General features: G+C 42.2%; 1 protein-coding gene across 3 annotated transcripts in view; it reads left to right on the forward strand.

The window, feature by feature from the left end:
- The window catches only part of PLXNB2 (plexin B2), a 350,258-nt gene that overhangs the window by 177,795 nt on the left and 147,261 nt on the right, over positions 1-25,202 (forward strand). For 2 of the 3 annotated variants that reach the window (XM_081927587.1, XM_081927588.1), the window contains exon 3: positions 4,730-4,798. The gene's annotated coding sequence lies outside the window, so the exon portion shown is untranslated. The remainder of the gene's footprint in view (positions 1-4,729; positions 4,799-25,202) is intronic. The other variant, XM_081927589.1, reaches the window with a different exon arrangement.

Genomic DNA, 25,202 nt, shown 5'->3' on the forward strand with positions numbered 1-25,202 from the left:
AGGATCTGTTCCGGAGGCCCATTCGCAATGAGAAAAGCCCGCAACCTGAAGCACCATATCTGCACAGGTACGCAGCACAATTTGGTGCTTGTGTGCATGCGCGAAGCTCAATTTAGCACTACTGCTCATGTGTGCGCGGCAAAACCCGGAAGTAACCCTTTCTGGTACTTCCGGGTCGCCGTGGGACGCAACCTGAAAAAACGTAACATGAAGCAAACCTAACATTAGTATTATTAGTATTAGTATTTTATTTATACCCCACCCACCTTATTGTGTTGCCTCAGCCACTCTGGGCATCTTCCAATATATATAAAAACATAATTAAACACTAAAAAAAAACCTTCCCTGTACAGGGCTGCCTTCAGATGTCTTCTAAAGGTTGTATAGTTACTTATCTCCTTGGCTTGAGGGTCATATAACTCCATACCCTCCAATGTTTATCTGATGAAAATAGGGACATCCTAAAGAAAAGTGGGAGATTGCAGGATCAAATCAGAAACCAGATCGACTTCTGTAAATCTGGGACTGTCCCTGGAAAATAGGGACACTTGGAAGGTTTGCAAGCCCCTTTATGTCAAAACCTCTTGTGTGGAGTACATTATGGGAAGAAGTTCGTTTTTTCACAAGAGGGCAAGAATATTCTCGCAAGCTCCACCATATGCACTGTGAAACCACCTTAGCCAACCGTAGGCATACCATATTGTTTGTTTGTTTGTTTGTTTTTAAATTACCAAATTGGCAATGAAAACCTTTAGACTGCATGATTCTCTTGCGTTTGCTTTTGTGTTCATATTCACAGCGTGCAATTTAATTTTTCCCACTACTAGTTTCTCTTTGGGCACTTTGCAGTTTTTAAATAAATAACGAACTAGCGAACTGGAGTTAAGAGCATGTTCTTTACATGATTTTTCCCAAATTGAAAGCAGACTGGACGTAGTCATCTGAGACTGTGAACTATAATAATAATAATAATAATGTAAACCTCACTGGAAGTCACAGGAGCAACAGATTACCAAAAAAAAAAGCAATAAAGGGTTTTGCTTTTACCTTTAGAATTACCCAGTAGGTTGGAAATTATTCTGAGAGAATGCTATGACTTCCAGGCTGTCATTGCTGTGCAGGCAGGTATGTAGTCCTAAGAGGATAAAGGGCTCTTAGCTATGCCTTATCAAAGTTTTTGTCACTCACCTTCTCTCCACCCCCTCTAATAAGCAGCAGACGGTCACTGTATTTTGATAAGGTCTTTCTTATTTCCCCTGTGTTAGGTCGTAGACCTTTTGTCCAACAACAGAGAATCATTAAAGATACTATTCATATTATTATTATTATTATTATTATTATTATTATTATTATTATTATTATTATTATTGCTGCTGCTGTTACTGTTATGATTCCACTCCACTGTGTTTATTCAGTTTTGCTCCGAGTGATTGAGGGTCAATTAACTCTTTATAGGGCAGTTTTTGGCTGCATGTACAGACTAGTGATTTTCAGAGTATGCGAACTGAAATCAATCTACAAGTTCGCTGACGTTAAGGGATCTGTTGCAAGTGTGACTAACACAGGGTAACACCAATGGGTGCGGAATACAGATGCCCGTGTCTCTCTTCATATTTGACTTTTACATAAATACAGTGGTACCTCGGGTTAAGAACTTACCGTAATTCGTTCTGGAGGTCCGTTCTTAACCTGAAACTGTTCTTAATCTGAGGTACCACTCTAGCTAATGGGGCGTCCTGCTGCCGTCGCGCCACAGGAGCACGATTACTGTTCTCATCCTGAAGCAAAGTTCTTAACCCGAGGTACTATTTCTGAGTTAGCGGAGTCTGTAACCTGAAGTGTCTGTAACCTGATGTAAAGGTAAAGGTACCCCTGCCCGTACGGGCCAGTCTTGACAGACTCTGGGATTGTGCGCCCATCTCACTCAAGAGGCCAGGGGCCAGCGCTGTCCGAAGACACTTCCAGGTCACGTGGCCAGCGTGACATCGCTGCTCTGGCGAGCCAGAGCCGCACACGGAAACGCCGTTTACCTTCCCGCTGGTAAGCGGTCCCTATTTATCTACTTGCACCCGGAGGTGCTTTCGAACTGCTAGGTTGGCAGGCGCTGGGACCGAGCAGCGGGAGCGCACCCCGCAGCAGGGATTCGAACCGCCGACCTTTCGATCGGCAAGTCCTAGGCGCTGAGGCTTTAACCCACAGCGCCACCTGCGTCCCTGATGTACCACTGTATAAATGCATAGATACATTGTTTTGCTTGCATGCCACTTCTCCATAGTTAAAACATTGCTCGTAACCATTACAAATACACCAAAAAATCATGAACAATAAATGAAATACATCAACATATATAGAACCAAACAATTTCCACATAAAACAGAGAATCTAAAAATAAAGATACAAAAATAATAATATCCATAGCGGCAACAACCCCCCCCCCCAAAAAAAAAACCCTAAACAATACCCCAACCCAAGATGTGCATTTTAATGATTGGAGCATTACTGCTTTATGTTTGCTTTCTTTAATTTATGGGTGGCGGGAGAGAAATCTTAACCAAAAAAAAAGGAGACACTGCAGAAGTTGCAAAAAAGTGCAAGTTATAAAACTAATTTCCCTTCTACCTGTGGTCTACCTGACCACAAAATGCACCTAAGCAGTAAACAAACATAGAACTTTTTTTTCTGCTATTGCTGAAAGACCCATTCTTTCTATGTGTTACATCATTTCGCATAGGTCTATCTAGAGCAGTGTTTCTCAACCTTGGGTCCCCAGATGTTGTTGGACTACAACTCCCATCATCCCTGAGCTCTGGCCTTGCTAGCTAGGGGTGATGGGAGTTGTAGTTCAACAACATCTGGGGACCCAAGGTTGAGAAAGGCTGATCTAAAGGCAGCAAAGCAGAACTGTTGCTTGAAAGTATGAATTGACTGCAGAAAGTTGACTCCGCTTCAACAGGTTCTAGATACTTGATCCTTCCAAAACGCCCCTGTGCTCTAGAAAATATTACTTGATACCTCCATGCCACTTTGTTTGATTTTTGTTTTTTCAAATAACCTGTGGGGGGGAGTTAAGTTTGGAAATCAAATAATACAGGCTAGTCCTGTGGAAATGCCTTTTGGAGAATCCATATGCTACTTGATTTTCTCGGTGCCAGAATAAAATGCTGTTGGCACTGTTGTGTGGAGCGGCAGTAGTTCTCCAAAGGGAAAAGAAGAAGAAGGTCCAAGTCATTAGTCAAAAGTAAGCCTTCCAGTTACCCAAGTCCTGAGAATTGCTGGACTGCTTAGGTATTTAAATAGTCGTGATTGCTGTGCCATCTGTGTTCTTAATTCTTTGACCTCAAGGAATCTGTAGTGAAAAGAATATGACAGGAGAGTGATAAACTGTCTTGGAGATGCATATGTCAGAGTTTGGTTAGCACACTTGACGGAAGCCCAGATTTTATGCTAAGGTAACCTTCCTGCTTGCATTGAGTTGTTCTGTGCCCCAAGATTATTGCTACACTTGGAATGCCAAAAGGGAATTCTGTACAAGCCCTGCTGTGAATGTTTCCTGTACAAGCACTTCATTAGCTGACAGCAAAACAAAACAAAAGCACACACACAAAATGAGCATCCAATATCTTCCTGGTTGCTTGGTATAAAACACTGAAAAAACTCTTGTGACTCATATTAAAAAAGAATCTTGTAGCAGAGGTTTAAAACTAGGAAACACTCAGACCAGAGATAGGAGAAGGAGGCCCACTGAAATCAATGGAAGGTTACTTTAGCATAAAACCTGGGCTTGGCCTTCATTTTAGTAGGTCATTTCCGAGTCTGCCTTCTTTGGATATTGAAAAGTATTCTCCAGCTTGATTTGAGAGTACCTAAATCTCTGCAAAGGGACGCGGGTGGTGCAGTGGTCTAACCACAGAGCCTAAGACTTGCTGATCAGAAGGTCAGCAGTTCGAATCCCCGCAACGGGGTGAGCTCCTGTTGCTCAGTCCCAGCTCCTGCCAACCTAGCAGTTCAAAAGCACGTCAAAGTGCAAGTAGATAAATAGGTACCACTCCGGCGGGAAGGTAAATGGCATTTCTGTGCTCTGCTCTGGTTCGCGAGAAGTGGCTTAGTCATGCTAGCCTCATGACCTTGAAAAACTGTCTGCGGACAAACGTTGGCTCCCTCTGCTCTGGTTCGCGAGAAGAGGCTTAGTCATGCTGGCCACATGACCTGGAAAAACTGTCTGTAGACAAACGTTGGCTCTCTCGGCTAGTAAAGCAAGATGAGCGCCGCAACCCCAGAGTTGTCTGCGACTGTACTTAACTGTCAGGGGTCCTTTACCTTTACTTTCAATCTGTGCAAAAGGTCATGTGATATAAATGTGATTTAAATTTTGACAAGTATTTAACCTTTCTCCAAAAGAAAGTGCTTCATTTAGGTTTGAGTTCTTAAGTGGGCAAGCTGAGAAAGAAAATCTCAAGTAACAATGAAATGAGTCAGACTGTTGCTGGTCCATGCAAGGCAGCTGACCTGAGTGGCAGCACTGGTTCAAGGCCTTGCTCATAAGATCTTTTTACCAGAACTGTTGGAGTCTGAAACAGCTTCTGACCCTGACAAATAGTTATTCATTGGGATGTTTAATGTGAAAAATGTTTTCTGTTCTGAAAAATGGAATTGGCAAGGGCTGGAAAAAAGAAAGAAGTGCTTATAACAGTGCACTAAAAAGAATAATGTTTCTTTCCCCTTTTTTTAGGTAAAAAAAATAAAAGAAGAAGCTACCTGTGGAAAATTAAGTGAAGTGAAAGAAGAACCAGAGAAGAACGTAAGTACTTCTCCCTGTTGAAAAGCTTGATAGTATGTCAGACCTGCCAAGGAATATTCATTCTTTTAAAAACAGATAACACTGGGTTCAGAATGATAGACATTTTAAAGATAAGTTATGTAAAGTGTAGCATGTTTAACTGTGCATATGTGGACTGCAGATTATAAAAATATTAATTTCCTTTGCACAGTCATTTGGAAGTCAATTAAAGAGGCATCTTTGGGATATTACAAATAGCCTAAGAACAAGCCCAGTTTAATTATCTAAAAACATTATTAGACTGATTACCACGTTTTCTTTTGCTTTTTGACTTTTATTGCTGGCTGTGGGAGTATAGGGGCATGTAGCAGTGTTTTTATCTGTACTGTGCCATAATTTCTGCAAAAAAAAACTAAGTAACAATAATGCATGCATTTGGAGCATAAAGATTAGAGATGTTCAAAACATGGAACTTAATAGTGAGAATTGATGGGATGTTTGTCAACAGCTGTATGGATGACGTTAGCTAGTGTTTAACACCAGCACAAAACTCTAGCCTTCTGTCAGTGGCAGAGAAATGCACACAAAAACTGGGGAATATTTTTCTTGCAATCTGGTATGTTTTTATCTCATATGTATGCAGGCAAGGCAAAGCATAGCAGGCATCTGCAAATGTACTGTGCACAGTTATGAAAAGTATGATTTTTCACATTGCTGGAATAGCATGCTTCCACCATTAACTTTCTAGCTGAAGACAAACAAATTGGATATCTTGATCGCTGGCTTTCCAGTTCAGAGCAGTTTAAAGAAACATCTGAACAGAACTTGAAGCAAAATACTACCTATAAGGTTCTGTATTTGGAGGAATTTCTTGGGGTTTTTTTGGTTTTTTTTGCTATGTGATTTTTATAAATGTAATTAAAATTTAATTCAGAAGAAGAAAGGAAAGTTGTTTTTCCCTTATTTTAGGGGCCCTCAGTGTATACTTACATGGCTTGATGTAAGACAGGGACGTGCGTTCTCTGTGGTTTAAAACAACAACAACCAAGAAATGTTTGAATACTGTGTTAAAATAAGCTGCGTTCTGAGGCCTGAATAAATTATGCAGGCTAAGTCAGTATGCTATATATGCTTAACTTGAATATTTCTGCTTGTTAGACTAAGGGCAAAAAGCTATGAAGTCGTTGCCACCCAACCAATAAAAATCTCCGGTTCCTTCCTTCCTATGGCGGCCACAATTTATCCAGTTACTGCTCAGGTTTTTACACAATCTAAACTAGCAAACTTCCATACCCCAGCCCTTGAGTGCTGTGTGGAATGGATCATACTTTGTCAGGGTCTGTCCCTATCTCCTATCCTGTATGGCTTAGGTACTTTACTTTGCAATAGCACAAATTGCATTTTGCTGGTTTGCCTCTCTAGTACAGCCTTCATTTTCTGCAGTTCTTCAAATTACCTTCCATTTACAATCATATCATCAAGTCCACCAGGCAAGAGGGGACACTTTAGATCTGCCAGCACCACTTCTATCAACTTTTGAAATGTCCCAAAACATTACTGTTGTAGGTTGGTCTTCAGGATCAGGCTCTTCTTGCCAGACCCAAGGTAGAGAACCAATAGGCATTAGCAAGCAGATCTAAAATATATTCAATCAGGGACGCGGGTGGTGCTGTGGGTTAAACCACAGAGCCTAGGACTTGCCGATCAGAAGGTCGGCGGTTTGAATCCCCGTGACGGGGTGAGCTCCCATTGTTCGGTCCCAGCTCTTGTCCACCTAGCAGTTTGAAAGCACGTCAAAGTGCAAGTAGATAAATAGGTACTGCTCCGGTGGGAAGGCAAATGGCATTTCCGTGCGCTGCCCTGGTTTGCCAGAAGCGGCTTAGTCATGCTGGCCACATGACCTGGAAGCTGTATGCCGGCTCCCTCAGCCAATAAAGCGAGATTAGCGCCGCAACCCCAGAGTCGGCCACAACTGGACCTGACGGTCAGGGGTCCCTTTACCTTTACCTAAAATATGTTCAGTCCCTGGGAAGAGGATGGGCATCTTTCACAAGGGTATTGTTCAACTGTAGATAGTCGAGACCACAGATACTCTGATGTGAGCCATCACAGACCTGCTCCCAGATAGCAGTCCTTTCCCATCCTCTCTCAGAAAGCAACTCTCCTCTTTTTTAGGTCAGAGATACAGGTCACAACAGGGATCCCAATACTCCATGGTCCATTGCAATCTGTTATACTATCAGTCACGATGTCCACATAGCTTTGTCTTGGTTCTTATTCATTTATCATTACTCCCTGCTGTCTGCCGTTCAATTCCCATTTTCTGTCATCCCACCTTAAAAAACAACAACAGCAACATCCGTTCAGTACTCTGCTTATGTGTGTCTTTTGTTAATTTAATTATGCAAGCTCACAGCTTTAAGCACAGGAGAAGTTGTCTTTACACTGAGAACGTACCTTCAACTAGAGGGCCACAGCTCACTTGCAGATTGTGTTTATTGAGCGTTATTGGCATGGCTGTCTTAACAGTATAGCCGATCAGCTTATTCATGAGGCACCCAGCACTCTTTAAATATTGGATATCTGCATAGGGTTTTCTGCTATGATAACTCCGCAAGCTTTCTGCAAGCCTCAAGGCACTTATTCACTATTTGTGCATGTGGCACAATAGGAGACAGATTTGTTTGAGGGGACAATCCAATTGATAACCATGTTGCTTGCATCCATTTCTGTCCACACACTCCCTATTGCTTCCATCCTCCCAGTAACAGAAAACCTGCTTAGTGATTAATAACATCAGATGTTGAGGGAAGGGGAAAAGGACTGAATTGGCCTCTAAGATGTTTTGATATACCATGGGAAGATGAACTGCTTTTTTCTTTTTCTTTTTTACTTTATTTCCTTATGTACTTGTGGTTACTTATCACCATTACATCTCCAAGCATTTTTCAGCCACCATGAGGTCATGTCACATATATGCAAAGCTGGCTTTCTCTGGAGTTCATGGTGCATGAAAGTGACTTGCTACCATATGTTGCCCACCCAATTTTGAAGCACGTTGAGATCAGCGTACAGGCTTGTGAAATGTTGTGTAACGATTCCATTATTGTAGGCATTTGTGTAGAAAAGCATTCCCAGTTGCTTCTATTGCTGTTGTCTGCAGAGATAGAACCACAGACACAGAATCATAGAAGGGACCACAAGGGTCATTTAGTCCAACCCCTTGCAGTGCAGGAATGTTTCTTTCAGCCAAAGAAATCGCATATCACCAGATCATATATGTAGATATGTAGAGTAATGGAACATTAGCTTGTAGGTGCTGCTTGCAGACATCTTGTGAATCGGAAGGATTCGACGAAGTTAACATTGCATAAATTTGTCAGTGGTGTGTTCTTCTGAGACATGGGAAAGGAAGAATCTCTGAGCACACAGATTTTGATCCCATTTCAAGCAAAATTATGCATGAGTGGCTGAATTTTTAATCGTGTTTGACATACTGCTGCACTGTGTGTGTTTTATGTAACAATGACAATGGTTTTGAGCCATAACACCTTGTTTGAACCTGTAATTTGTTTCTGACATATTCACACAAATGGAATGTTTAAAGGAAGAGAATTGGATGGATTGATCTTAAATTTGAGACTAGTTTGAAGATTACCATGTTGGGGAAAAAATATGTTTGTTATATATATTCTTCAGGTATGACCCAGAAAAGAATTTTTAAACCTCACTTCTGTAATTCTCATTTTACACATAGGGAACTGATTCAGCCATTGTTCCAACCCGTTGTTTAGCATTATGCAGCCAAATAGACACAAGCATCAGTCTTTGCAGCAGGGGAAAAAATAATCTAATCAGAAGCTGCATAGTTTCAGTGCAACTTTTGGCCTGTTTACATCTGAGCAGTTGGTCAAAATAAGAAATAGTAACAGTGCCAATTTCCAGGAGAATTCAAATAGTGCTCTGTACTGTTCAGGGACGCGGGTGGTTAAACCACAGAGCCTAGGACTTGCTGATCAGAAGGTCAGCGGTTTGAATCCCCGCGACGGTGTGAGCTCCCGTTGTTCGGTCCCAGCTCCTGCCAACCTAGCAGTTCGAAAGCACAAAGTGCAAGTAGATAAATAGGTACCCCTCCGGCGGGAAGGTAAATGGCGTTTCCGTGAGCTGCTCTGGTTCGCCAGAAGCAGCTTGGTCATGCTGGCCACATGACCCAGAAGCTGTACGACGGCTCCCTTGGCCAATAAAGCGAGATGAGCGCCGCAACCCCAGAGTCGGTCACAACTGGACCTAATGGTCAGGGGTACCTTTACGTTTACTGTACATTAGATAAGGATGCTCCACACATGCTCTGCATTCTCTGGACAGCTAACCATTTGCAAAACTAATGTTTCTGCTTCTATTATCCAACTCTCATGACAGACAAAAATAGTTTACAGCAGTGCATCCATTGTAATAGGAGAGTACTTGAATAAAGCTTTTTAAACACACACACACACATACTGGAATTTACGCATATCTTGGTAGTTATTGACCAAATGAGCATGAGTGGAACAGCTGTAGTAGAAAATAATGCAATAATTGTACATTCATGTTGCAGATTTTCTGTCAAGGATTGTGAATAAACAGACCAGTGGGCTCTTATTGACTGAGAAGGACAATAGGTTGCATGCGGGAGAGTATGAGCGTGAAAAAGTCGTGGTTAATCATTCAGAGAGTTTCCCAAATATATCTAGCACCATATTATTTCCACTCACAAGTGATAAACTGCTGCCGCAATGTGTTTCAATTACTTTGAAATACTCAAAATCAGTAATATGGGGGCCGTGCAATCTATTCAATCCTATCTCTCATTCACAGAAAAATAATTCCAGGAATGTAAGAAATAGCACACATATAAACTATTTGGAGGCAAGAAGAGTGAAATGTGATAAGAGTCAGACTGAATTCCAGTTTGAGTCCAGAGAAATGTACAGTGGTACCTTGGGTTAAGAACTTAATTCGTTCCGGAGGTCCGCTCTTAACCTGAAACTGTTCTTAACCTGAAGCACCACTTTAGCTAATGGGGCCTCCTGCTGCTGCCGTGCCACCGCTGTGCGATTTCTGTTCTCATCCTGAAGCAAAGTTCTTAACCCAAGGTATTATTTCTGGGTTAGCGGAGTCTGTAACCTGAAGGGTCTGTAACCCGAGGTACCACTGTATGTGTGTTTATTTTATTTTATTTTTTTTAAAAATCCATTTAAATGTACTGTAAACCTCCATCCTTTCATTTCATTTTTTTTTTGTGCAAAACAATTGTGGCAATTCCCCTGCCCCAAGCCCTCCAACAAAATACCCCAGACATTTCCTCGAAATAAGTGTTTTCCCCCTCATGGGCCTCATGAACTGGCGGGAAAGTTTTATGCTGCCTGCCCTAAGGTTCATGTGATGGTTTGTATACCTTACTATACACCCTGATCAAATAACACAAGAGTTTGTTCCACTGACTGATATTATTTCCACTAATTTAGTGGAAATAAAACCATGGTTAACTTCATTTTTGGGGGGAAGGTTTTAAAAACAAATGCTTGTACTATATCTGCAGTGTTTGTGTGCAGGATTACATGCACAATTTTTAACCTTAGAAGATAATCAGTGCGGTCTGGTGCACAGAGTCAGGCCCCTGCAGATACTACGCTGTTACTTCAGTGAGGAAGCAATTTCTGCCTATGCAGCCCATTGCGTGCATTCAGCTCCTGCCTGCAGGGAAGCGAGGCTGCTCATGTGTGCTCCAGCACTTGCAAATAAAAGGTTTTAGAACGGACCTTTTCAGCTAGCCTTCTTATAGCAATGTAGTACTGACAGCAACTTAAAAAGCAGAGACGATCACCTTGCCGACAAAGGTCCATATAGTTAAAGCTATGGTTTTCCCAGTAGTGATGTATGTAAGTGAGAGCTGGACCATAAAGAAGGCTGATCGCCGAAGAATGGATGCTTTTGAATTATGGTGCTGGAGGAGACTCTTGAGAGTCCCATGGACTGCAAGAAGATCAAACCTATCCATTCTGAAGGAAATGAGCCCTGAATGCTCACTGGAAGGACAGGTCCTGAAGCTGAGGCTCCAATACTTGGGCCACCTCATGAGAAGAGAAGACCCTCTGGAAAAAAGACTCTGATGTTGGGAAAGATGGAGGGCACAAGGAGAAGGGGACAACAGAGGACGAGATGGTTGGACAGTGTTCTCGAAGTTACCAGAATGAGTCTGACCAAACTGCGGAAAACAGTGGAAGACAGGAGTGCCTGGCGTGCTCTGGTCCATGGGGTCACGAAGAGTCGGACATGACTAAACAACTGAACAACAACAAGTACTGAATACCTTATGATGATGAGCCTTGTTCTGCACTCACCCACAGGAACTAGACCGCTTCAGGTGTCGAAATGAAGCTTGTTTGCTCAGAATCACGAGACAAGCCATAAAGGATCACAGCTAGAAACCTTGGAAGGCATTTTCTCTCTCCCTGTGCCAGAGTTCAGGTATGAGTTTAATATGTGCGGGCAGAAAATGACTTCTGGTTGGCTCCACAAAAAGAGATTTCCACAACTATAGGCAGGTTCGGGGAAGACCTTCCTTTGAAGGTTTTTAGGCTACAATATACAGAAAGGTGCATGAAGGCAGGAGAAAAAACCAGAGGCACTGACAGGTAAACTTATCTACCTCTCACTGCTGGCAGGAGTTGCAAATTCTGGCTGCTATGCTTCCAGTTTCTTAGCTCAGTTCAGTCGCACGGTCAGCTCAATCAGGCTGGTGTAGGTGACTTGTTTCTTTTGCTGTTCCGCTTTTGGTAAATTTAATGAGTTGTGATATTTATTAGGCAATTGGACGTGTTGAATATGCAGTTTCCTCAAATGGCCTGTAGTAACACATTAAATGTGTGTCTCTAAAAGTACTCTGATGCCTTGTAAACAGGAATTGTAGCTTGTTTGCTTTCCAGCGTAAAATTGTAGCATTGGTTTCTCCTCCAGACCCCACCCCTTCTTCAGACTGTGCTCACTGCTGCATGTCCCCCCCTTCCTCCCCCCTTTCTTTTGCTTTTCGTTTGCAGTGAAGGTGGGAAACAAAACCACAGCAAAAATAGGTATGTCAGCTAAGAGGACTTGCCACATAAGCAAGAAAAAACCTGGGACACAAAGGCATGTCAACTTAATTGACCAGTACACTGGCTGACATTGTTGTCTAGATTTCAGATTTAGAGGAATTAAATGCTGTTTGCCTCTGGCCCAACTTGGAATGGATCTGTTCCAGCTGGTAACAAAGCCACGAGACAGAAGGGCTTGTGAACTCGTCCTTAATTAACTAGGGCATTTTCTTTCAATCCTACAGGTGATTAAGAAACTGCCTTACACCAGGTAACACTACTTATCTCTCTAGTGTATTCTGATTGGCAGTCGCTCTGCAGAGCATATTACAGTAAGCCCTCAATTTAGAGTCAAAACACATCACGGGTTCAAAGGCAGGTGGGAAAGTCTTTTTTTCCCAGACGCCTGCCTCTTTTCTGCCTCTTTTTAATTTTTTTAACTTTTAATTTTGCCAAGTACATAAGGCTGAATGTGCACAACTTAAATGTACATAAGTTGTGGGTTCACTGTATTGTATAGTGGTACTGTATTGGCAGAATCTGTAGACACAAGCTCTGAAGCAGCATGGTGTAGTGATTAAGACCGATAGACTCGTAATCTGGGGAACCAGGTTCGCATCTCCGCTCCTCCACTTGCAGCTGCTGGGTGACCTTGGGCTACTCACACTTCTTTGAAGTCTCCCAGCCCCACTCACCTCACAGAGTGTTTGTTGTGGGGGAGGAAGGGAAAGGAGAATGTTAGCTGCTTTAAGACTCCTTCAGGTAGTGATAAAGCGGGATATCAAATCCAAACTCCTCTTCTTCTTCTTTATCTTTTGCATAAATGTTTTATTGAAACCTTTCATCATATAATACAATGAAAAACAAATTAATCTGAACAAATTAATCTTTTTTTTAAAAAAAAAGGAAACAAAGAGAAAGAAGGGGAAGGAAATACAAAGCCCACTTTCAAAGGTGGATCTTAACCCCTGTCTCACACAAAAGGGGATGAACCCCTCCAGCCCTCATCTGGGAAATTCCCTTTCCTCTCCCATCCTTTTAACCTGGGAGATTTTCCCTGCCCTGCCTCTCACACAGGGTCTTTCACCAACCAACCATTACCTTCCTGTGTGTATCTTCATTAACCCAGAGCAGAGGACATAAAAAAACAAACAAATCATAAGCAAAAAGCAAAGTCGATAACGGAAGAAATAAAAATAAAATAAAGCAGCATATAAAAATACGCCATATTTCTGGCCAGGCAAGTGGGAGTAAATACAATTTTAAAAATTCAGATTCTGTGAAAGAGAGCAGCTGGCCAATTCCAAGTTACAGGAAAGGCAGAAAGTGGTTATCTTGGCTTTTTAATGACCCGTGTAAGTAATCCTCACCATTTTAAGCTTCTTTAGAATGCCACTTTCAAGACATCTCATGATCACATGCACTGTGCATGTTACTTATTATTTACTATCCATGGGAATTATAAGAACTGAATGCGCAGAATTTTGAATGCGCAGAATCTCTTAAAACACCTTTTGAATGAAATCTGCCCCCCCCCCCATTCTTCAAAACAGTTGGATTTTCAACAGGAACTGTGTTCTGTATCTTGGCTAGCTGTGTTTCCCTACATCTACTTGCCTTTAGTCTTAAACTTGGAACTTCCTAAATGTGTGCTTTCCAAAGAATTGCTTAGCATGTTAAAATTGCAAGGCCCAGTTTTGAAGTAACATGGTCACGGATCTTACCTGGCAGTGAAAATGTGAACTCTAGAAAGAATCCTAGGCTAGGCCTAATTGAAACATGAAGGTAGCCAAGTGGCGATCTCTCGTTTGTTGTTATATTTCACATGCTCGGTTTCCAGTTTTACTTGAGTTTCTTGAGCCACAGCATCAGTATGCCAACCTACTGTTCATCTTTCCTATTCATGCATAAGGACCAGAAGCTTAATGTAAACAGAAAGCCAGCCATGAAAAATATAGCACATGGACATTCTTCAGTGCAACTCGATTAACGTTGTGAATTAGGCCTCATGTTGTGTTGGAACCCTGAGTTATTGAGAGTTCTTTTGCCCTTATTTCAATGGTTGTGTAATTAGACTATTGACAGCTAACTTACTCTTCAACTAGATAGGGCTGTGTTGTTGATTTCATTTCAGTGGGATCCATAAGGTGCATAATGATGCAAACCACTTGTCATTAAGGAGGTGATGTTGAAATAATACAGACAAAAATAAAATAATTAGGCTTCCTACAAAATATTTTTGATATATGCAGTAGTACCTCTGGTTGCAAACGGGATCCGTTCTGGAGGCCCGTTTGCAACATGAAAAGCCCGCAACCTGACGTGACGTATCTGCGCAGGTGCATGGCGTGATTTGGCGCTTGTGCGCATGCGTGAAGCGTGATTTGGTCTTCTGCGCATGCGCAAGCAGCGAAACACGGAAGTAACCTTTTCCAGTACTTCCAGGTCGCCGCAGGACGTAACCTGAAAGAACGTAACATGAAGCAAACATAACATGAGGTATGACTGTACTTCTGTTGTTTCTTGGGATTCAAACTTTTATGAATGAAATAAAAGTAGGCATTGCATATGTGGGTGATCAGTCTATGTTGCTGAACATTATCTCTCAAATTTATAGACATGGTCTATTGTATTGTCTGACTGTTTACATCGAGTTTGCCTTGTTCACTTGCTGTTGTTGCCATTGGATCCCATTTGTGTAGCACCCTCTGGCCTGGTTCTCACATCACATAAAATTATAGTTTAAAACAAACGGTGGTTTTATGTGAACAATACAGCTTACTACTGCACGCTGCTGAAAAATCTTCAGTCGCCGCCTCACCTGCTGCACCACCAGGAATCAAGCCCAAGTACGGCTTGCCATGATGTTTCAACCCAGACTTGTAGTTTTTTTCTTCCAAACAAGTAAGTTAGCACCGTATTTTTCTGTGTATAAGACGCCCCCATGTATAAGACACCGCCTATTTTGGGGAACCAAATTTAGAGAAAATGAGGGGAGATGGCCCAAAGTTGTTGAGCTTTTTAAAGAGGGAATTGCACAAGCGCCATCAGCCCAGCAGGGCCGTTGCTGGGGGTTGGCAAAGTGGGCAGCCACTCCCCCCATGCCACTGCGGGCAGGAAGCTCCCTAAAGCATGGGCCGCCAATCAACTGGCTGGCGGCACGCAGCTTCCTCCCCACACCACTATCCGTGTATAGGACAACCCCAGTTTTTTGACATGATTTTTGAGTAAAAAAAACCTCGTCTAATACACGGAAAAATGTGGTAACTGCTTGTGCTTGGCTTGGAGAGATACAAATCTTAGATCTGAGTTCGAATGTGACTCTGGTTTGTTTCTTGGTGGTTTCCAAGGGAAAGAGAGGAGTGGGAACATTTTGAGCAACATGCACCCCACTTGTTGACATTAAACCATCGTTTTTCAACTTGGTTTTCTGTCACGTGCAAACTGTACCCCTGTATCTGTGGGTGGTGGGCTGTTCTCGGTCAGTAATCCTCACCATTTTAAGCTTAGTTTAGAATTGCCACTTTCAAGACATGTCATGATCACACGAGAGCCAGTGTGGTGTAGTGGTTAAGAGCCGTAGTCTCGTAATCTGGTGAACCGGGTTCTCGTCTCTGCTCCTCCACATGCAGCTGCTGGGTGACCGTGGGCTAGTCACACTTCTTTGAAGTCTTTCAGCCCCACTCGCCTCACAGAGTGTTTGTTGTGGGGGAGGAAGGGAAAAGAGAATGTTAGCCGCTTTGAGACTCCTTCGGGTAGTGATAAAGCGGGATATCAAGTCCAAACTCCTCCTACTCTTCTTCATATGCACTGTTCATGTTATTTGTTATTTACTGTCATGGGAATTATAAGATCTCTTTATCAAAACTACATGGTTATGCTTTGTGCAGTTTAGGAGAGGGGTGTCTCATATATGATATTTGAATGCACAGAATATCTAACACATTTTTTGAATGCAATTGCCCCCCCTTCTTCAAAACAGTTGGATTTTCAACATTAAAAAATTCTATCCAACATTAAAAAATTCTATCCAAAAATTCTATTCATATCCAGAATTTGTTGCTATTATTAAATCTTGGCAACACCCCAGCTCTTTATCCCCCCCACCATTCCATGTGAGAATTGTGATTCAGAAGTGAGCCCCTATGTGTACTTGGGATGTTTCTCAGAGTTTTCTTTTCAGAAGTTGGCTCCACAGAAGCTCTGCTCTTTAAACTCTAAGTTAAAGCAGCCTAGGGATTCATCACGAGACCTTTTAGAAGGGGGTTATGTTGCCAATGTACACTTGCACTAAGACAGGCTCAGATGTATTCGGCTTTTCTCTGGATGACCACCAAGATAAACAGGATGTGTTCAACTTGCTAGTGCACAAGGAGCAAAGAGTGCTTTTTCAAATGCAAATGGTTTAGTATTGCACCTTTGCCCTATTTGCATGCTCAATGAAATTTAACTCTGGAGTAATTTGGCATCCTGTGAGAATTTCAGTAAGGGATAGTGAGATGGCAAAGCTTTGTTGAGCTTGCTTTCCCCCCGGCACTCCCCCAAACACGCTAAAATAATGGATGTTGTAAAATGGGTTCTCCAGAAATGCGGAATCGTATAGTGTTCTCCTTTTGTGCAGTCCAGTTGCTTTAAACAGTCACTCAAGTCAGAAAATTCTCTGGCAGAAATCCCCACAAACATGCTGAAGTTGGTTTATGTATGTAACAACAGCAGCTAGGATTCTGTATGCGCAGAAATGGAAGGAAGAAGGCGTTCCAACAAAAGAATGGATAAGTAAGATAATGGACTATGCAGAACTGGCAAAATTAACAGCAAATTTATAAGAGTTATAAGAAATACAGTGGTACCTCTGGTTAAGAACTTAATTCTTTCCGGAGGTCTGTTCTTAACCCGAAACTGTTCTTAACCTGAAGCACCACTTTAGCTAATGGGGCCTCCCGCGCCACTGCGCTGCCGCCACACGATTTCTGTTCTCATCCTGAGGTAAAATTCTTAACCTGAGGTACTAGTTCCAGGTTAGCGGAGTCTGTAACCTGAAACATCTGTAACCCGAAACACCTGTAACCCGAGGTATTACTGTATTACAGTATGATGAACTCACAAGTGAGATTTGAGCTATGAGCAACAGAAGTAATTAGATTATAATATTGTGGTTATGATTTGATACCTAGAAGATAGGGTGCAGCATAAGGGGAGAAACAACTTCATGGAATAAAGGGGGTGGGAAGTAATATTTTTTTATTTTATATGTTAAAAATGTTAAAAAAGGTAAAGGTACCCCTGCCCGTACGGGCCAGTCGTGTCCGACTTTATGGTTGCGTGCTCATCTCGCTCTAGAGGCCGTGAGCCAGCGCCGTCCGAAGACACTCCCGGGTCACGTGGCCAGCGTGACGAAGCTGCAGCTGGCGAGCCAGCGCAGCACACGGAACGCCGTTTACCTTCCCGCTATAACGGGGTACCTATTTATCTACTTGCACTTAAGAGTGCTTTTGAACTGCTAGGTGGGCAGGAGCTGGGACCGAACGACGGGAGCTCACCCCGCCGCGGGGATTCGAACCACCGACCATATGATCAGCAAGTCCTAGGCACTGAGGTTTTACCCACAGCGTCACCCGCGTCCCCGTTAAAACTTAATAAAATATAATTTTTTAAAAAAGAAAGAAAATTGTATGGGATTACGCCTTTAAAGGTAACTTTATTGAATATATTTCGTCCTTTACTTATCAGCACATTGGGTTATCTGTTGGCCCCTTCAGTTTCCAGCGTATGAACCACCACCATAGGAATGGTGAACTCATAACAGTGTTTTTCCACAGCTAAAAAGATCAGCATTAGGGATTGGGCCAGACTGCCTTGAAGTCCCATTTTTTTCTGGCTGCGATATGGGCCATTCGCCTTTCCCTTTTCTCTTCTAGTACTGCTGTTTAATCTGTTGTTTGATGTGAACAGGTGTGGACCCAAAAGATTGTAATTATAGATCAGAACAGATTATAGTAACATGACAAGTTTGTTTTGAGTATGCCATTTTCATTTGCTTCTGCTTGCTATTGAATATGAAACAGTGCCTGGAGCTTAAAACTGTCACTTCTACGCTGTACGTATGAGCACATTTAATGAAAGACGCGTCTTGTTTTTTATTTGATGAACATTTCAAAAATTAGTGTATGTATGTTAAAACCAAATGACTTAACACAAATCAGTGTCCCGTTTAATGTTCTTTATTCCCGAGTTTCATAGAACTATTATTTAAAAAACACACACCATGAGTTGCTTTCAGGACAAACTATAGTCTGAAACAATGCCTCACGGTTCTGTTTGCTTGCCTTCACCACCAGAGCTGCTTTATTAGTGCAGACTGAAAAGGGCAGGATAGCAAAAAATCTGTGTTTTGGTAACCTGCAGCCTTCTGAGGAAGAGCCCCACAAATGAGTGAAAATCATGTAAGTGGAGAAACCCTCTAAACACCCTTTAAATAGCTGCTCTGGGGCTGGCTGAGTGATGGGTGGAAAAGCAGCGGCACCACCACACACCAGGACAAACATATTTCTCATTGTATGCAATGCTGTGTTCTCTAAAAATACACAAAAGCCCACCCCTTGCAGCAAGATCCTAAAAAGTATACTTAGGGTTCCATCCACCACTCATTAGTTTATTGCATTTCTTTTAATAACTTCTCTCCCCCCCAAGCTTACTTGCATTTCAGCACCCCTGCATAAAATGAAGACTTTCCAACCGGGCCAACACACAGGTGTATTGGGCAGTTGGCACGATCCATCATTGTTGGCAACAGCTGGTTTTTCTTTGATACACTATTGCACTCTGGCGCTGTGTTTCTGAAGAAGATTGTGGATTAGGGCTGTTGCTAGAACTGAACTCCTCAGGGTGCACCTAAAATGAAGTGACTGAGCCTCGTTAAATTTGTGCTCCTGCCTTGCCAGGCAACCTTACCCTGGAAAAATGAATATATCGGCATGAGGTGCAGATTGGTCTAAATTTTCAAACTGCTCCAGTGCAGGTATCATTAAAATGTATTTCTGTGAGTAAATCCTGTAAATTAGATTACCCTATAATTTCACTGGGGGTAGGGTAGGGGTTCCTTTCACTTTTATATCTGATGGAGTAGTTATTTTATGTCCCTTAATGAAGACTACGCCACGGCTGTTAAGTGCAGCTGCCAAGAATGATCAGAACCTACCCAACTTGTGCATCATCTTGAAGGCTGCTGAACATTGCTTCATAAATAAAACACCATTTCTGAAGGATACAGGAGACCAAGTGCCATAATATTATCCCTGACTCTCTCCATCCTTGTCAGCGCTAGCCCTAGTAGGGCTTTCAATAATAAATGTGTGGCTGGTCCGTGATAAAGACAGGAATGACTACATGTGTAGAAAGAGCTGGAAATAAGGGGACCCTTGAATGGCAGCTCTCTTGTTTTGTAAGCAGGAGTAGTTTCAAACAAGCCAACCATGTACAAGATATGTCAGGGTTGTTTTTTTTAGGGTGGTTGACAAAACATCTGGGAATGCTCTTTGAGCATGCTTCTTGGGGGAGTTTAGAGCACTGTGACTGTTGAAAAGCTGTCTTCCACATTGCAGAGTAGGATGGTAATAATACAGTTTTGAAAGAGACAAAATGCTGTTGGTGGATCTCCTGGAAGATACCTACAGAAATGCTGGCTATCAGAAAGCTTGCAAAAATAGTTGGTCCATTTGCAAGAAATACTGGGTTGTTTTTCAAAGGAGCAATAAAGTGAATGCTCCATCAGAGAATTGGTCATGAACTTAAAATGAACTTTACTATATGTCTGTAGTTATGTGGTGAATAATTGGGGTGAAAGGTAAAAAGTTATGTAAAAGGAATCAAACAGGTATGGTCACATTTTTAAAGCAATCCTTTCTATATATATATAAAATACATGTTGCCCTAATGATTAAATTGTAACCAGAGGGTTTGTTTGGTAAAAAGAAAAGAATTGTTGCTTTCATGTCTGTGATCTGGGCATTGAAGATGTATTATACGAAACTGGACATTTGAGAACTGTAACTGAATGTGGACTTGCATTGAGTTCAGGATTCCATGGGATATTTGCATCTGCAAATTTTGAGTAAAAACAGGGTCCACTTGCTTTGGCCAGCTTTGTCTTGCTTCCTTTTCAAACCCCAGAGAAAGATACAAGTCCTCATAACTGAGGCCATGGTGAGCTTCAGAAATGTAGGCTGAGGAGCAGGGTCCGTCCTCTCCTGCTAACTTTAGAATTGCTCCAAGCACCTGAAAACAGCTCAGGTCTGTGTGCAAATTCCCACACTCTAAGCTGTGCAGGAGAGCAGAAGACTTGGAAAAACGCTCAAAACGATTCAGTGGCCAGCATGATCTGAAGAAGTGTAAGAAGAGGGCCGTTTCTGTGCACAGAATTGTATCATGTGAGACAAGTCACAGTTCCTCAAAATCATTGTGCCATCCAACAGCATATTTTGGTGCTAATGCTTTAGAATAGAGGCTTTGTTGAACTCTGCCATATCCCTTCAGCTCTTGCAGTGGGAAATCTTGGGTCATTTTGTATGCCCAAAGCCCTTTTTCTGCATTTGTCCATTGTATGTGTAGTGAGCAGAAAAGGGATTGTGTCCACCAGTCATGCCTGTAGACCCTTCATGTGTACAGGTTCAGATATGTAGAGTTTCCTTTCAGGGAATCTACTGAAGTGCAGATTACAGGGCTGGGTTCAGCAGATGCCTCTAAGCCTGGAAGGAATGCCTGAGGAGGCTGGAGAGTATCTGTGTTCTTTCTAGTTTGTGGGTTTCATCTCCAGTCTCTGAGTTCTTTTGTAACCCCCTTGTTTTACATGGCTTTCTATAAATATTTGGAGGATATGTAAAACATTTATTTCTCTCCTCCAAATTAATTTGCAAATGTTAACTTGTCAGCATAGATGGCTTGGTGTTTGAATACACGTTTTTAATTCACTGGATTAAGAGGAACATGGTTGCAAAAGGCAAAGCAGACTTTCTGCAGTTGCTTGAGCTGAATTTCAGCTGTATAAAATGTAAGTTGAATAATCGTATTGATAGCACTGTATGCAAACAGCAGAGGTGTATTTTCCAAACATTCTGTTGAAATGCAGCATAGTGTAATCGAAGTCCTTTCCTCGCCTCCAGTTGTTCATGGACTGAAGGCATAGAAGGGATGCAGATTGCTTCCTCTGACTGTATCCCTAACCTCCGTGCAGAAGAAGGCATGAAAAGGGGCTCTGTGCCCATTTCATGCATACAGCTGTTAGAAACCTTTGGTGGCTCTGGATTCCCATGTGTGCATGCCCTTTCATGTTGTTGTTGTTTAGTCGTTTAGTCGTGTCCGACACTTTGTGACCCCATGGACCAGAGCACAGCAGGCACTCCTGTCTTCCACTGCCTCTTGCAGTTTGGTCAAACTCATGCTGGTGGCTTCGAGAACACTATCCAACCATCTCGTCCTCTGTCGTCCCCTTCTCCTTGTGCCCTCCATCTTTCCCAACATCAGGGTCTTTTCCAGGGAGTCTTCTCTTCTCATGAGGTGGTCAAAGTATTGGAGTCTCATAGCTTCATGAAGCTTCATAGCTATGAAGCCCTTTCGTAGCTTCAGCTAAATGCATAAAGTTCAGAGGCAAAACCAATGTGTGTCTCCTGTTGCTCCCTGACTATATGCATGGAGAGAAATGGTGAAGAGGGCTTGGATGTTGAAATCTGGAGGGGTGCTTAAGTTCAGATCCACACTTGTCGAGGACAATCAGCGTAGGTTTAATGCCAAGTGGAGAAACCCTGTGTATTAATTCCATAATCTGCTTGACAGAAGAGCAGGAAACAAATGCCATAAGCAAACGAGTAAAATTACAATTCCATGACTAGGGAAATGGAGGAAGTGGCTAATTCCAAAATTTATGTGAGTGATACTGGGGTTTCATCTTGTCATTGGCTCCACAATCTAATCTACTTGACCAGTGATGTATGTACCTTCGTAATGTTTCTTTCTTTCGTTAATATTTCCCTTAACTTCATGCAGCTGCCATCCACTCTATTTCTTAGCCATGCATTTTCAGAAATAACCTCTCCCCAAATTGCTTTTTTTTCTCTCCATTGGTGTCATTTATCTGTCCTGCCCCAGTTTGCTCTGAGTTTTGAGTTGATTTCTCAGGGGATCAACATTCTGGAGATCACCATGGCAACATTTAGAAAAATGTATGCTGCAGACTCGAAGCTTCCTTGCTGTTATCCCTGTGAGAGCTCTTGATTATCTGTGGGCTAATGGAGGTGGGAAGGAGGAAGAGGGGGTTAAAGGTAAGCTAAGTGTGCCTTGCATATTTGCATGCAGATTTGGAAGACTCTGCCACTACTGCTACTGCTGCTTCTTCTTCTGTAAGCCAAAGATCAGCATAGACATGATGAGCTATGGGTAGGGTGGTTTGGAACTTTGGGTCTAGGACCTCACTCAGAATCCTATGAGTGTATGGTGGGACTTTAAATAACAATGTCTTTCCCAAAATACTTAGTAAAAAAAAAAGGAGGAGGGAGGCTTTTAAAATAATCCATTACTTAGCGGAGTGTATTTTTAAAAATGCACCCAGTGAGTGAATATATATATATGAGAGAAGTCAAGTGCTGAAAAATTTAAGTTGTGACAGTTGAGCAAAATATAGTTACACTAGTATGTCGAGCTGAGTTATGCTCCCCAAATGGAAGGAACAAAGAGTTCAGTAAAGGCCTTAGTGGGTATGTCAAGAAAATAATGTAGACTGCAGTTCTTCATGCACTTAAGTGTGCACAAGTCTCATTGATTTTATTACTGTGTTAAAAATTCTAAATTGTGCAATTGTATAAATCACGCAATCTGGCAACTTTGCACAAGCATCTCTGGCCTTGCTTTATTTGGGTTGCAGTATTCATTCCAATCTGAGCTCTTTTTCCACGACTCGAAACCTTTTCTCATAACACACACACACACGTGGAGAAAGCACAGTGGGGCTTGAGACTCTCTAAGCAGGGGCACTCTGAGATGTTTAGGCACCTGAGGCACAATGCCCCCCTCTGCCCCCACGATGGGAGAAGCCCTCACCAAACCTTGCCAGCCCGTGACAAGTGCTTTCTGGAGCTCTCTGCCCAGAAGCAAAGCGTGGCAGTGGAACATCCTCCCTTCTCGCCAACTCAGTGATGTGGAGAGGCAGTCCATAGAGCTTTGCTTACCCCTAGGGGTGGAGGAAACCAACGGCAAAGTTGTGCCGTGCTACTGCACCACCACTTTTCTGGGTTGCTTCTGTTGTTAAGTTGTGGGTGAACATATCAGACGACACAGCGATTCTTCAAACAGCTCTTGTTTATTCACAGGCCAGGACAGAACTGAACTGAAGGGTTCAGTCTGCTTGCTTATATAGAGCTCCACTACAACGTAACTGTAACAATTTTCTAAAACTATCCAATCACTGAACGTCACTTTCGATCCCTTATTTGCATAACTATCTACAGTATCCCCCTGCTGGCCCAGGGTGAGAACTTCAGTACATAACACACCTGCGTCATGGATGGACCGGCTTTGATTCTAGAACTGTGGAGGGCAACCCACAGTGCGAGAAGCAATGGGTGGAAAGAGCTGGCGAAATATTTTGATTATATTTACAATTTAAGCTTGGTTCACCGGTGTAAGGTTATGGGAGTTGTGGATGAATGCATAATGGCAATCAACACATAGTTGAACTGCTGTGGTGGATCGAGAATGGCTTGTTGCTTGCTACCCTTGGAACGTTCCTACAAATTGGCATGCAGTTTCTAATTGTCTGCACAGCCCATTTGCATGGTTTCTGGTGTGTCATTGCAATTGTAAGTTGCACGGACGCAGAGGAATATGGAAGCAGGAGAGGACGACGAAGAAGAAGAATTTATTCTTTATACCCCCACCCATCTGGCTGGGTTTCCCCAGCCACTCTGGGCAGCTCCCAACAAAATATTAAAAACATGATAAAACATCAACCATTAAAAACATCCCACAGCAGTTCAGCTATGTGTTGATTGCCATTATGCATTCAGGTGTCTTCTAAAAGTCAGATAGTTGTTTATTTCCTTGACATCTGATGGGAGGGCGTTCCACAGGGCCGAGAAGGCCTTCTGCCTGGTTCCCTGTAACTTCACTTCTGTCAGGGAGGGAACCACCAGAAGGCCCTCAGAGCTGGACCTCAGTGCTGAACGATGCAGCAGAGACGCTCCTTCAGGTATACAGCCTCAGTTGAGAAAACTATCTTGAAAACTATCTCAGTTGAGAAAACTATCTTGAAAGCTACGAAAGTCATTTGTGTTTCTGTATGCTTTCTACCAGTAACTTGTAATCGAAAGAATCCTCTTCGGAAACAAGAAGTGGTTAAGGAACACTGATTTAATAACCCACTTCCCTGCTTGAGAGCCAGTGAATACTACATAGACGGATGCAAGAATCGTTCTCTGTAATTTAAAGGAAGACAACAGTTACCACTGGATTTCTTCCCAGATAGAAAATAGACTTGTAAGAAATAATTTATTTAGCAGAGTTTCCAGATGTTTCTAGGCCCAGACCTTGAGAGTTGTTTGTGGCTCAACATTTTTGAGAGCTAACAAAGGACCCAAATACCAAAGTGTCCAGGTCAAATCCTGATATGTGGTAAAGGCTAAATAGTATAGAAACCATTGAAATGTTTAAAAAGGCAGAAATATAGTTACTGCAGAACTTGAAAAAGCAAGTGTCACAGAAGATGAAAGCCCTTGGTCACAAACACGGAGGTTTTCTCTTCCTTAAGTATGGCCCATTCTGGTCTAGCCTAGCCTAGTCTATTCATTCAATTAATTTCTATCCAGTCCTCCTTCCCAAAAGAGCCTAGAGCTACAAACATCCAAAAGGTAAAACAATACAATTCCAAATTAAATAATTTTTTAAAGCATTTATAAACCATTCTAAAACCAACTTCAAAATGTTTAGAACATGTAAAAATATTTAAAAGCAATCACATACTCTCACATTTCCCAGTTTCCTTTTCACTATCAAATGCCTGGGTAAACACGAATATTTTTTAAGTTCCTCCTGAAAGTCATTAATGATTGAGACAGATGGAGCTCTCCAGGATGGCATTCCACAAATGGGTTATCACCACCAAGAAGGCCCTGTCATGGCACAAGCCAAGCAGGATATTAATGTTGTGGGGTCTAAAAAAAAAAAATCAACTTCAACACATTATTAGTAACAATAGAACAACACAGATACCCCTCACTGTTGTATTTCTGGTGCTTTCTTAAGGAAAACTTATTAATTCAATCTTATGG

The sequence above is a fragment of the Podarcis melisellensis genome (genome assembly GCF_964234715.1).
Source record: "Podarcis melisellensis genome assembly, chromosome: 10".
Taxonomy (NCBI): domain Eukaryota; kingdom Metazoa; phylum Chordata; class Lepidosauria; order Squamata; family Lacertidae; genus Podarcis; species Podarcis melisellensis.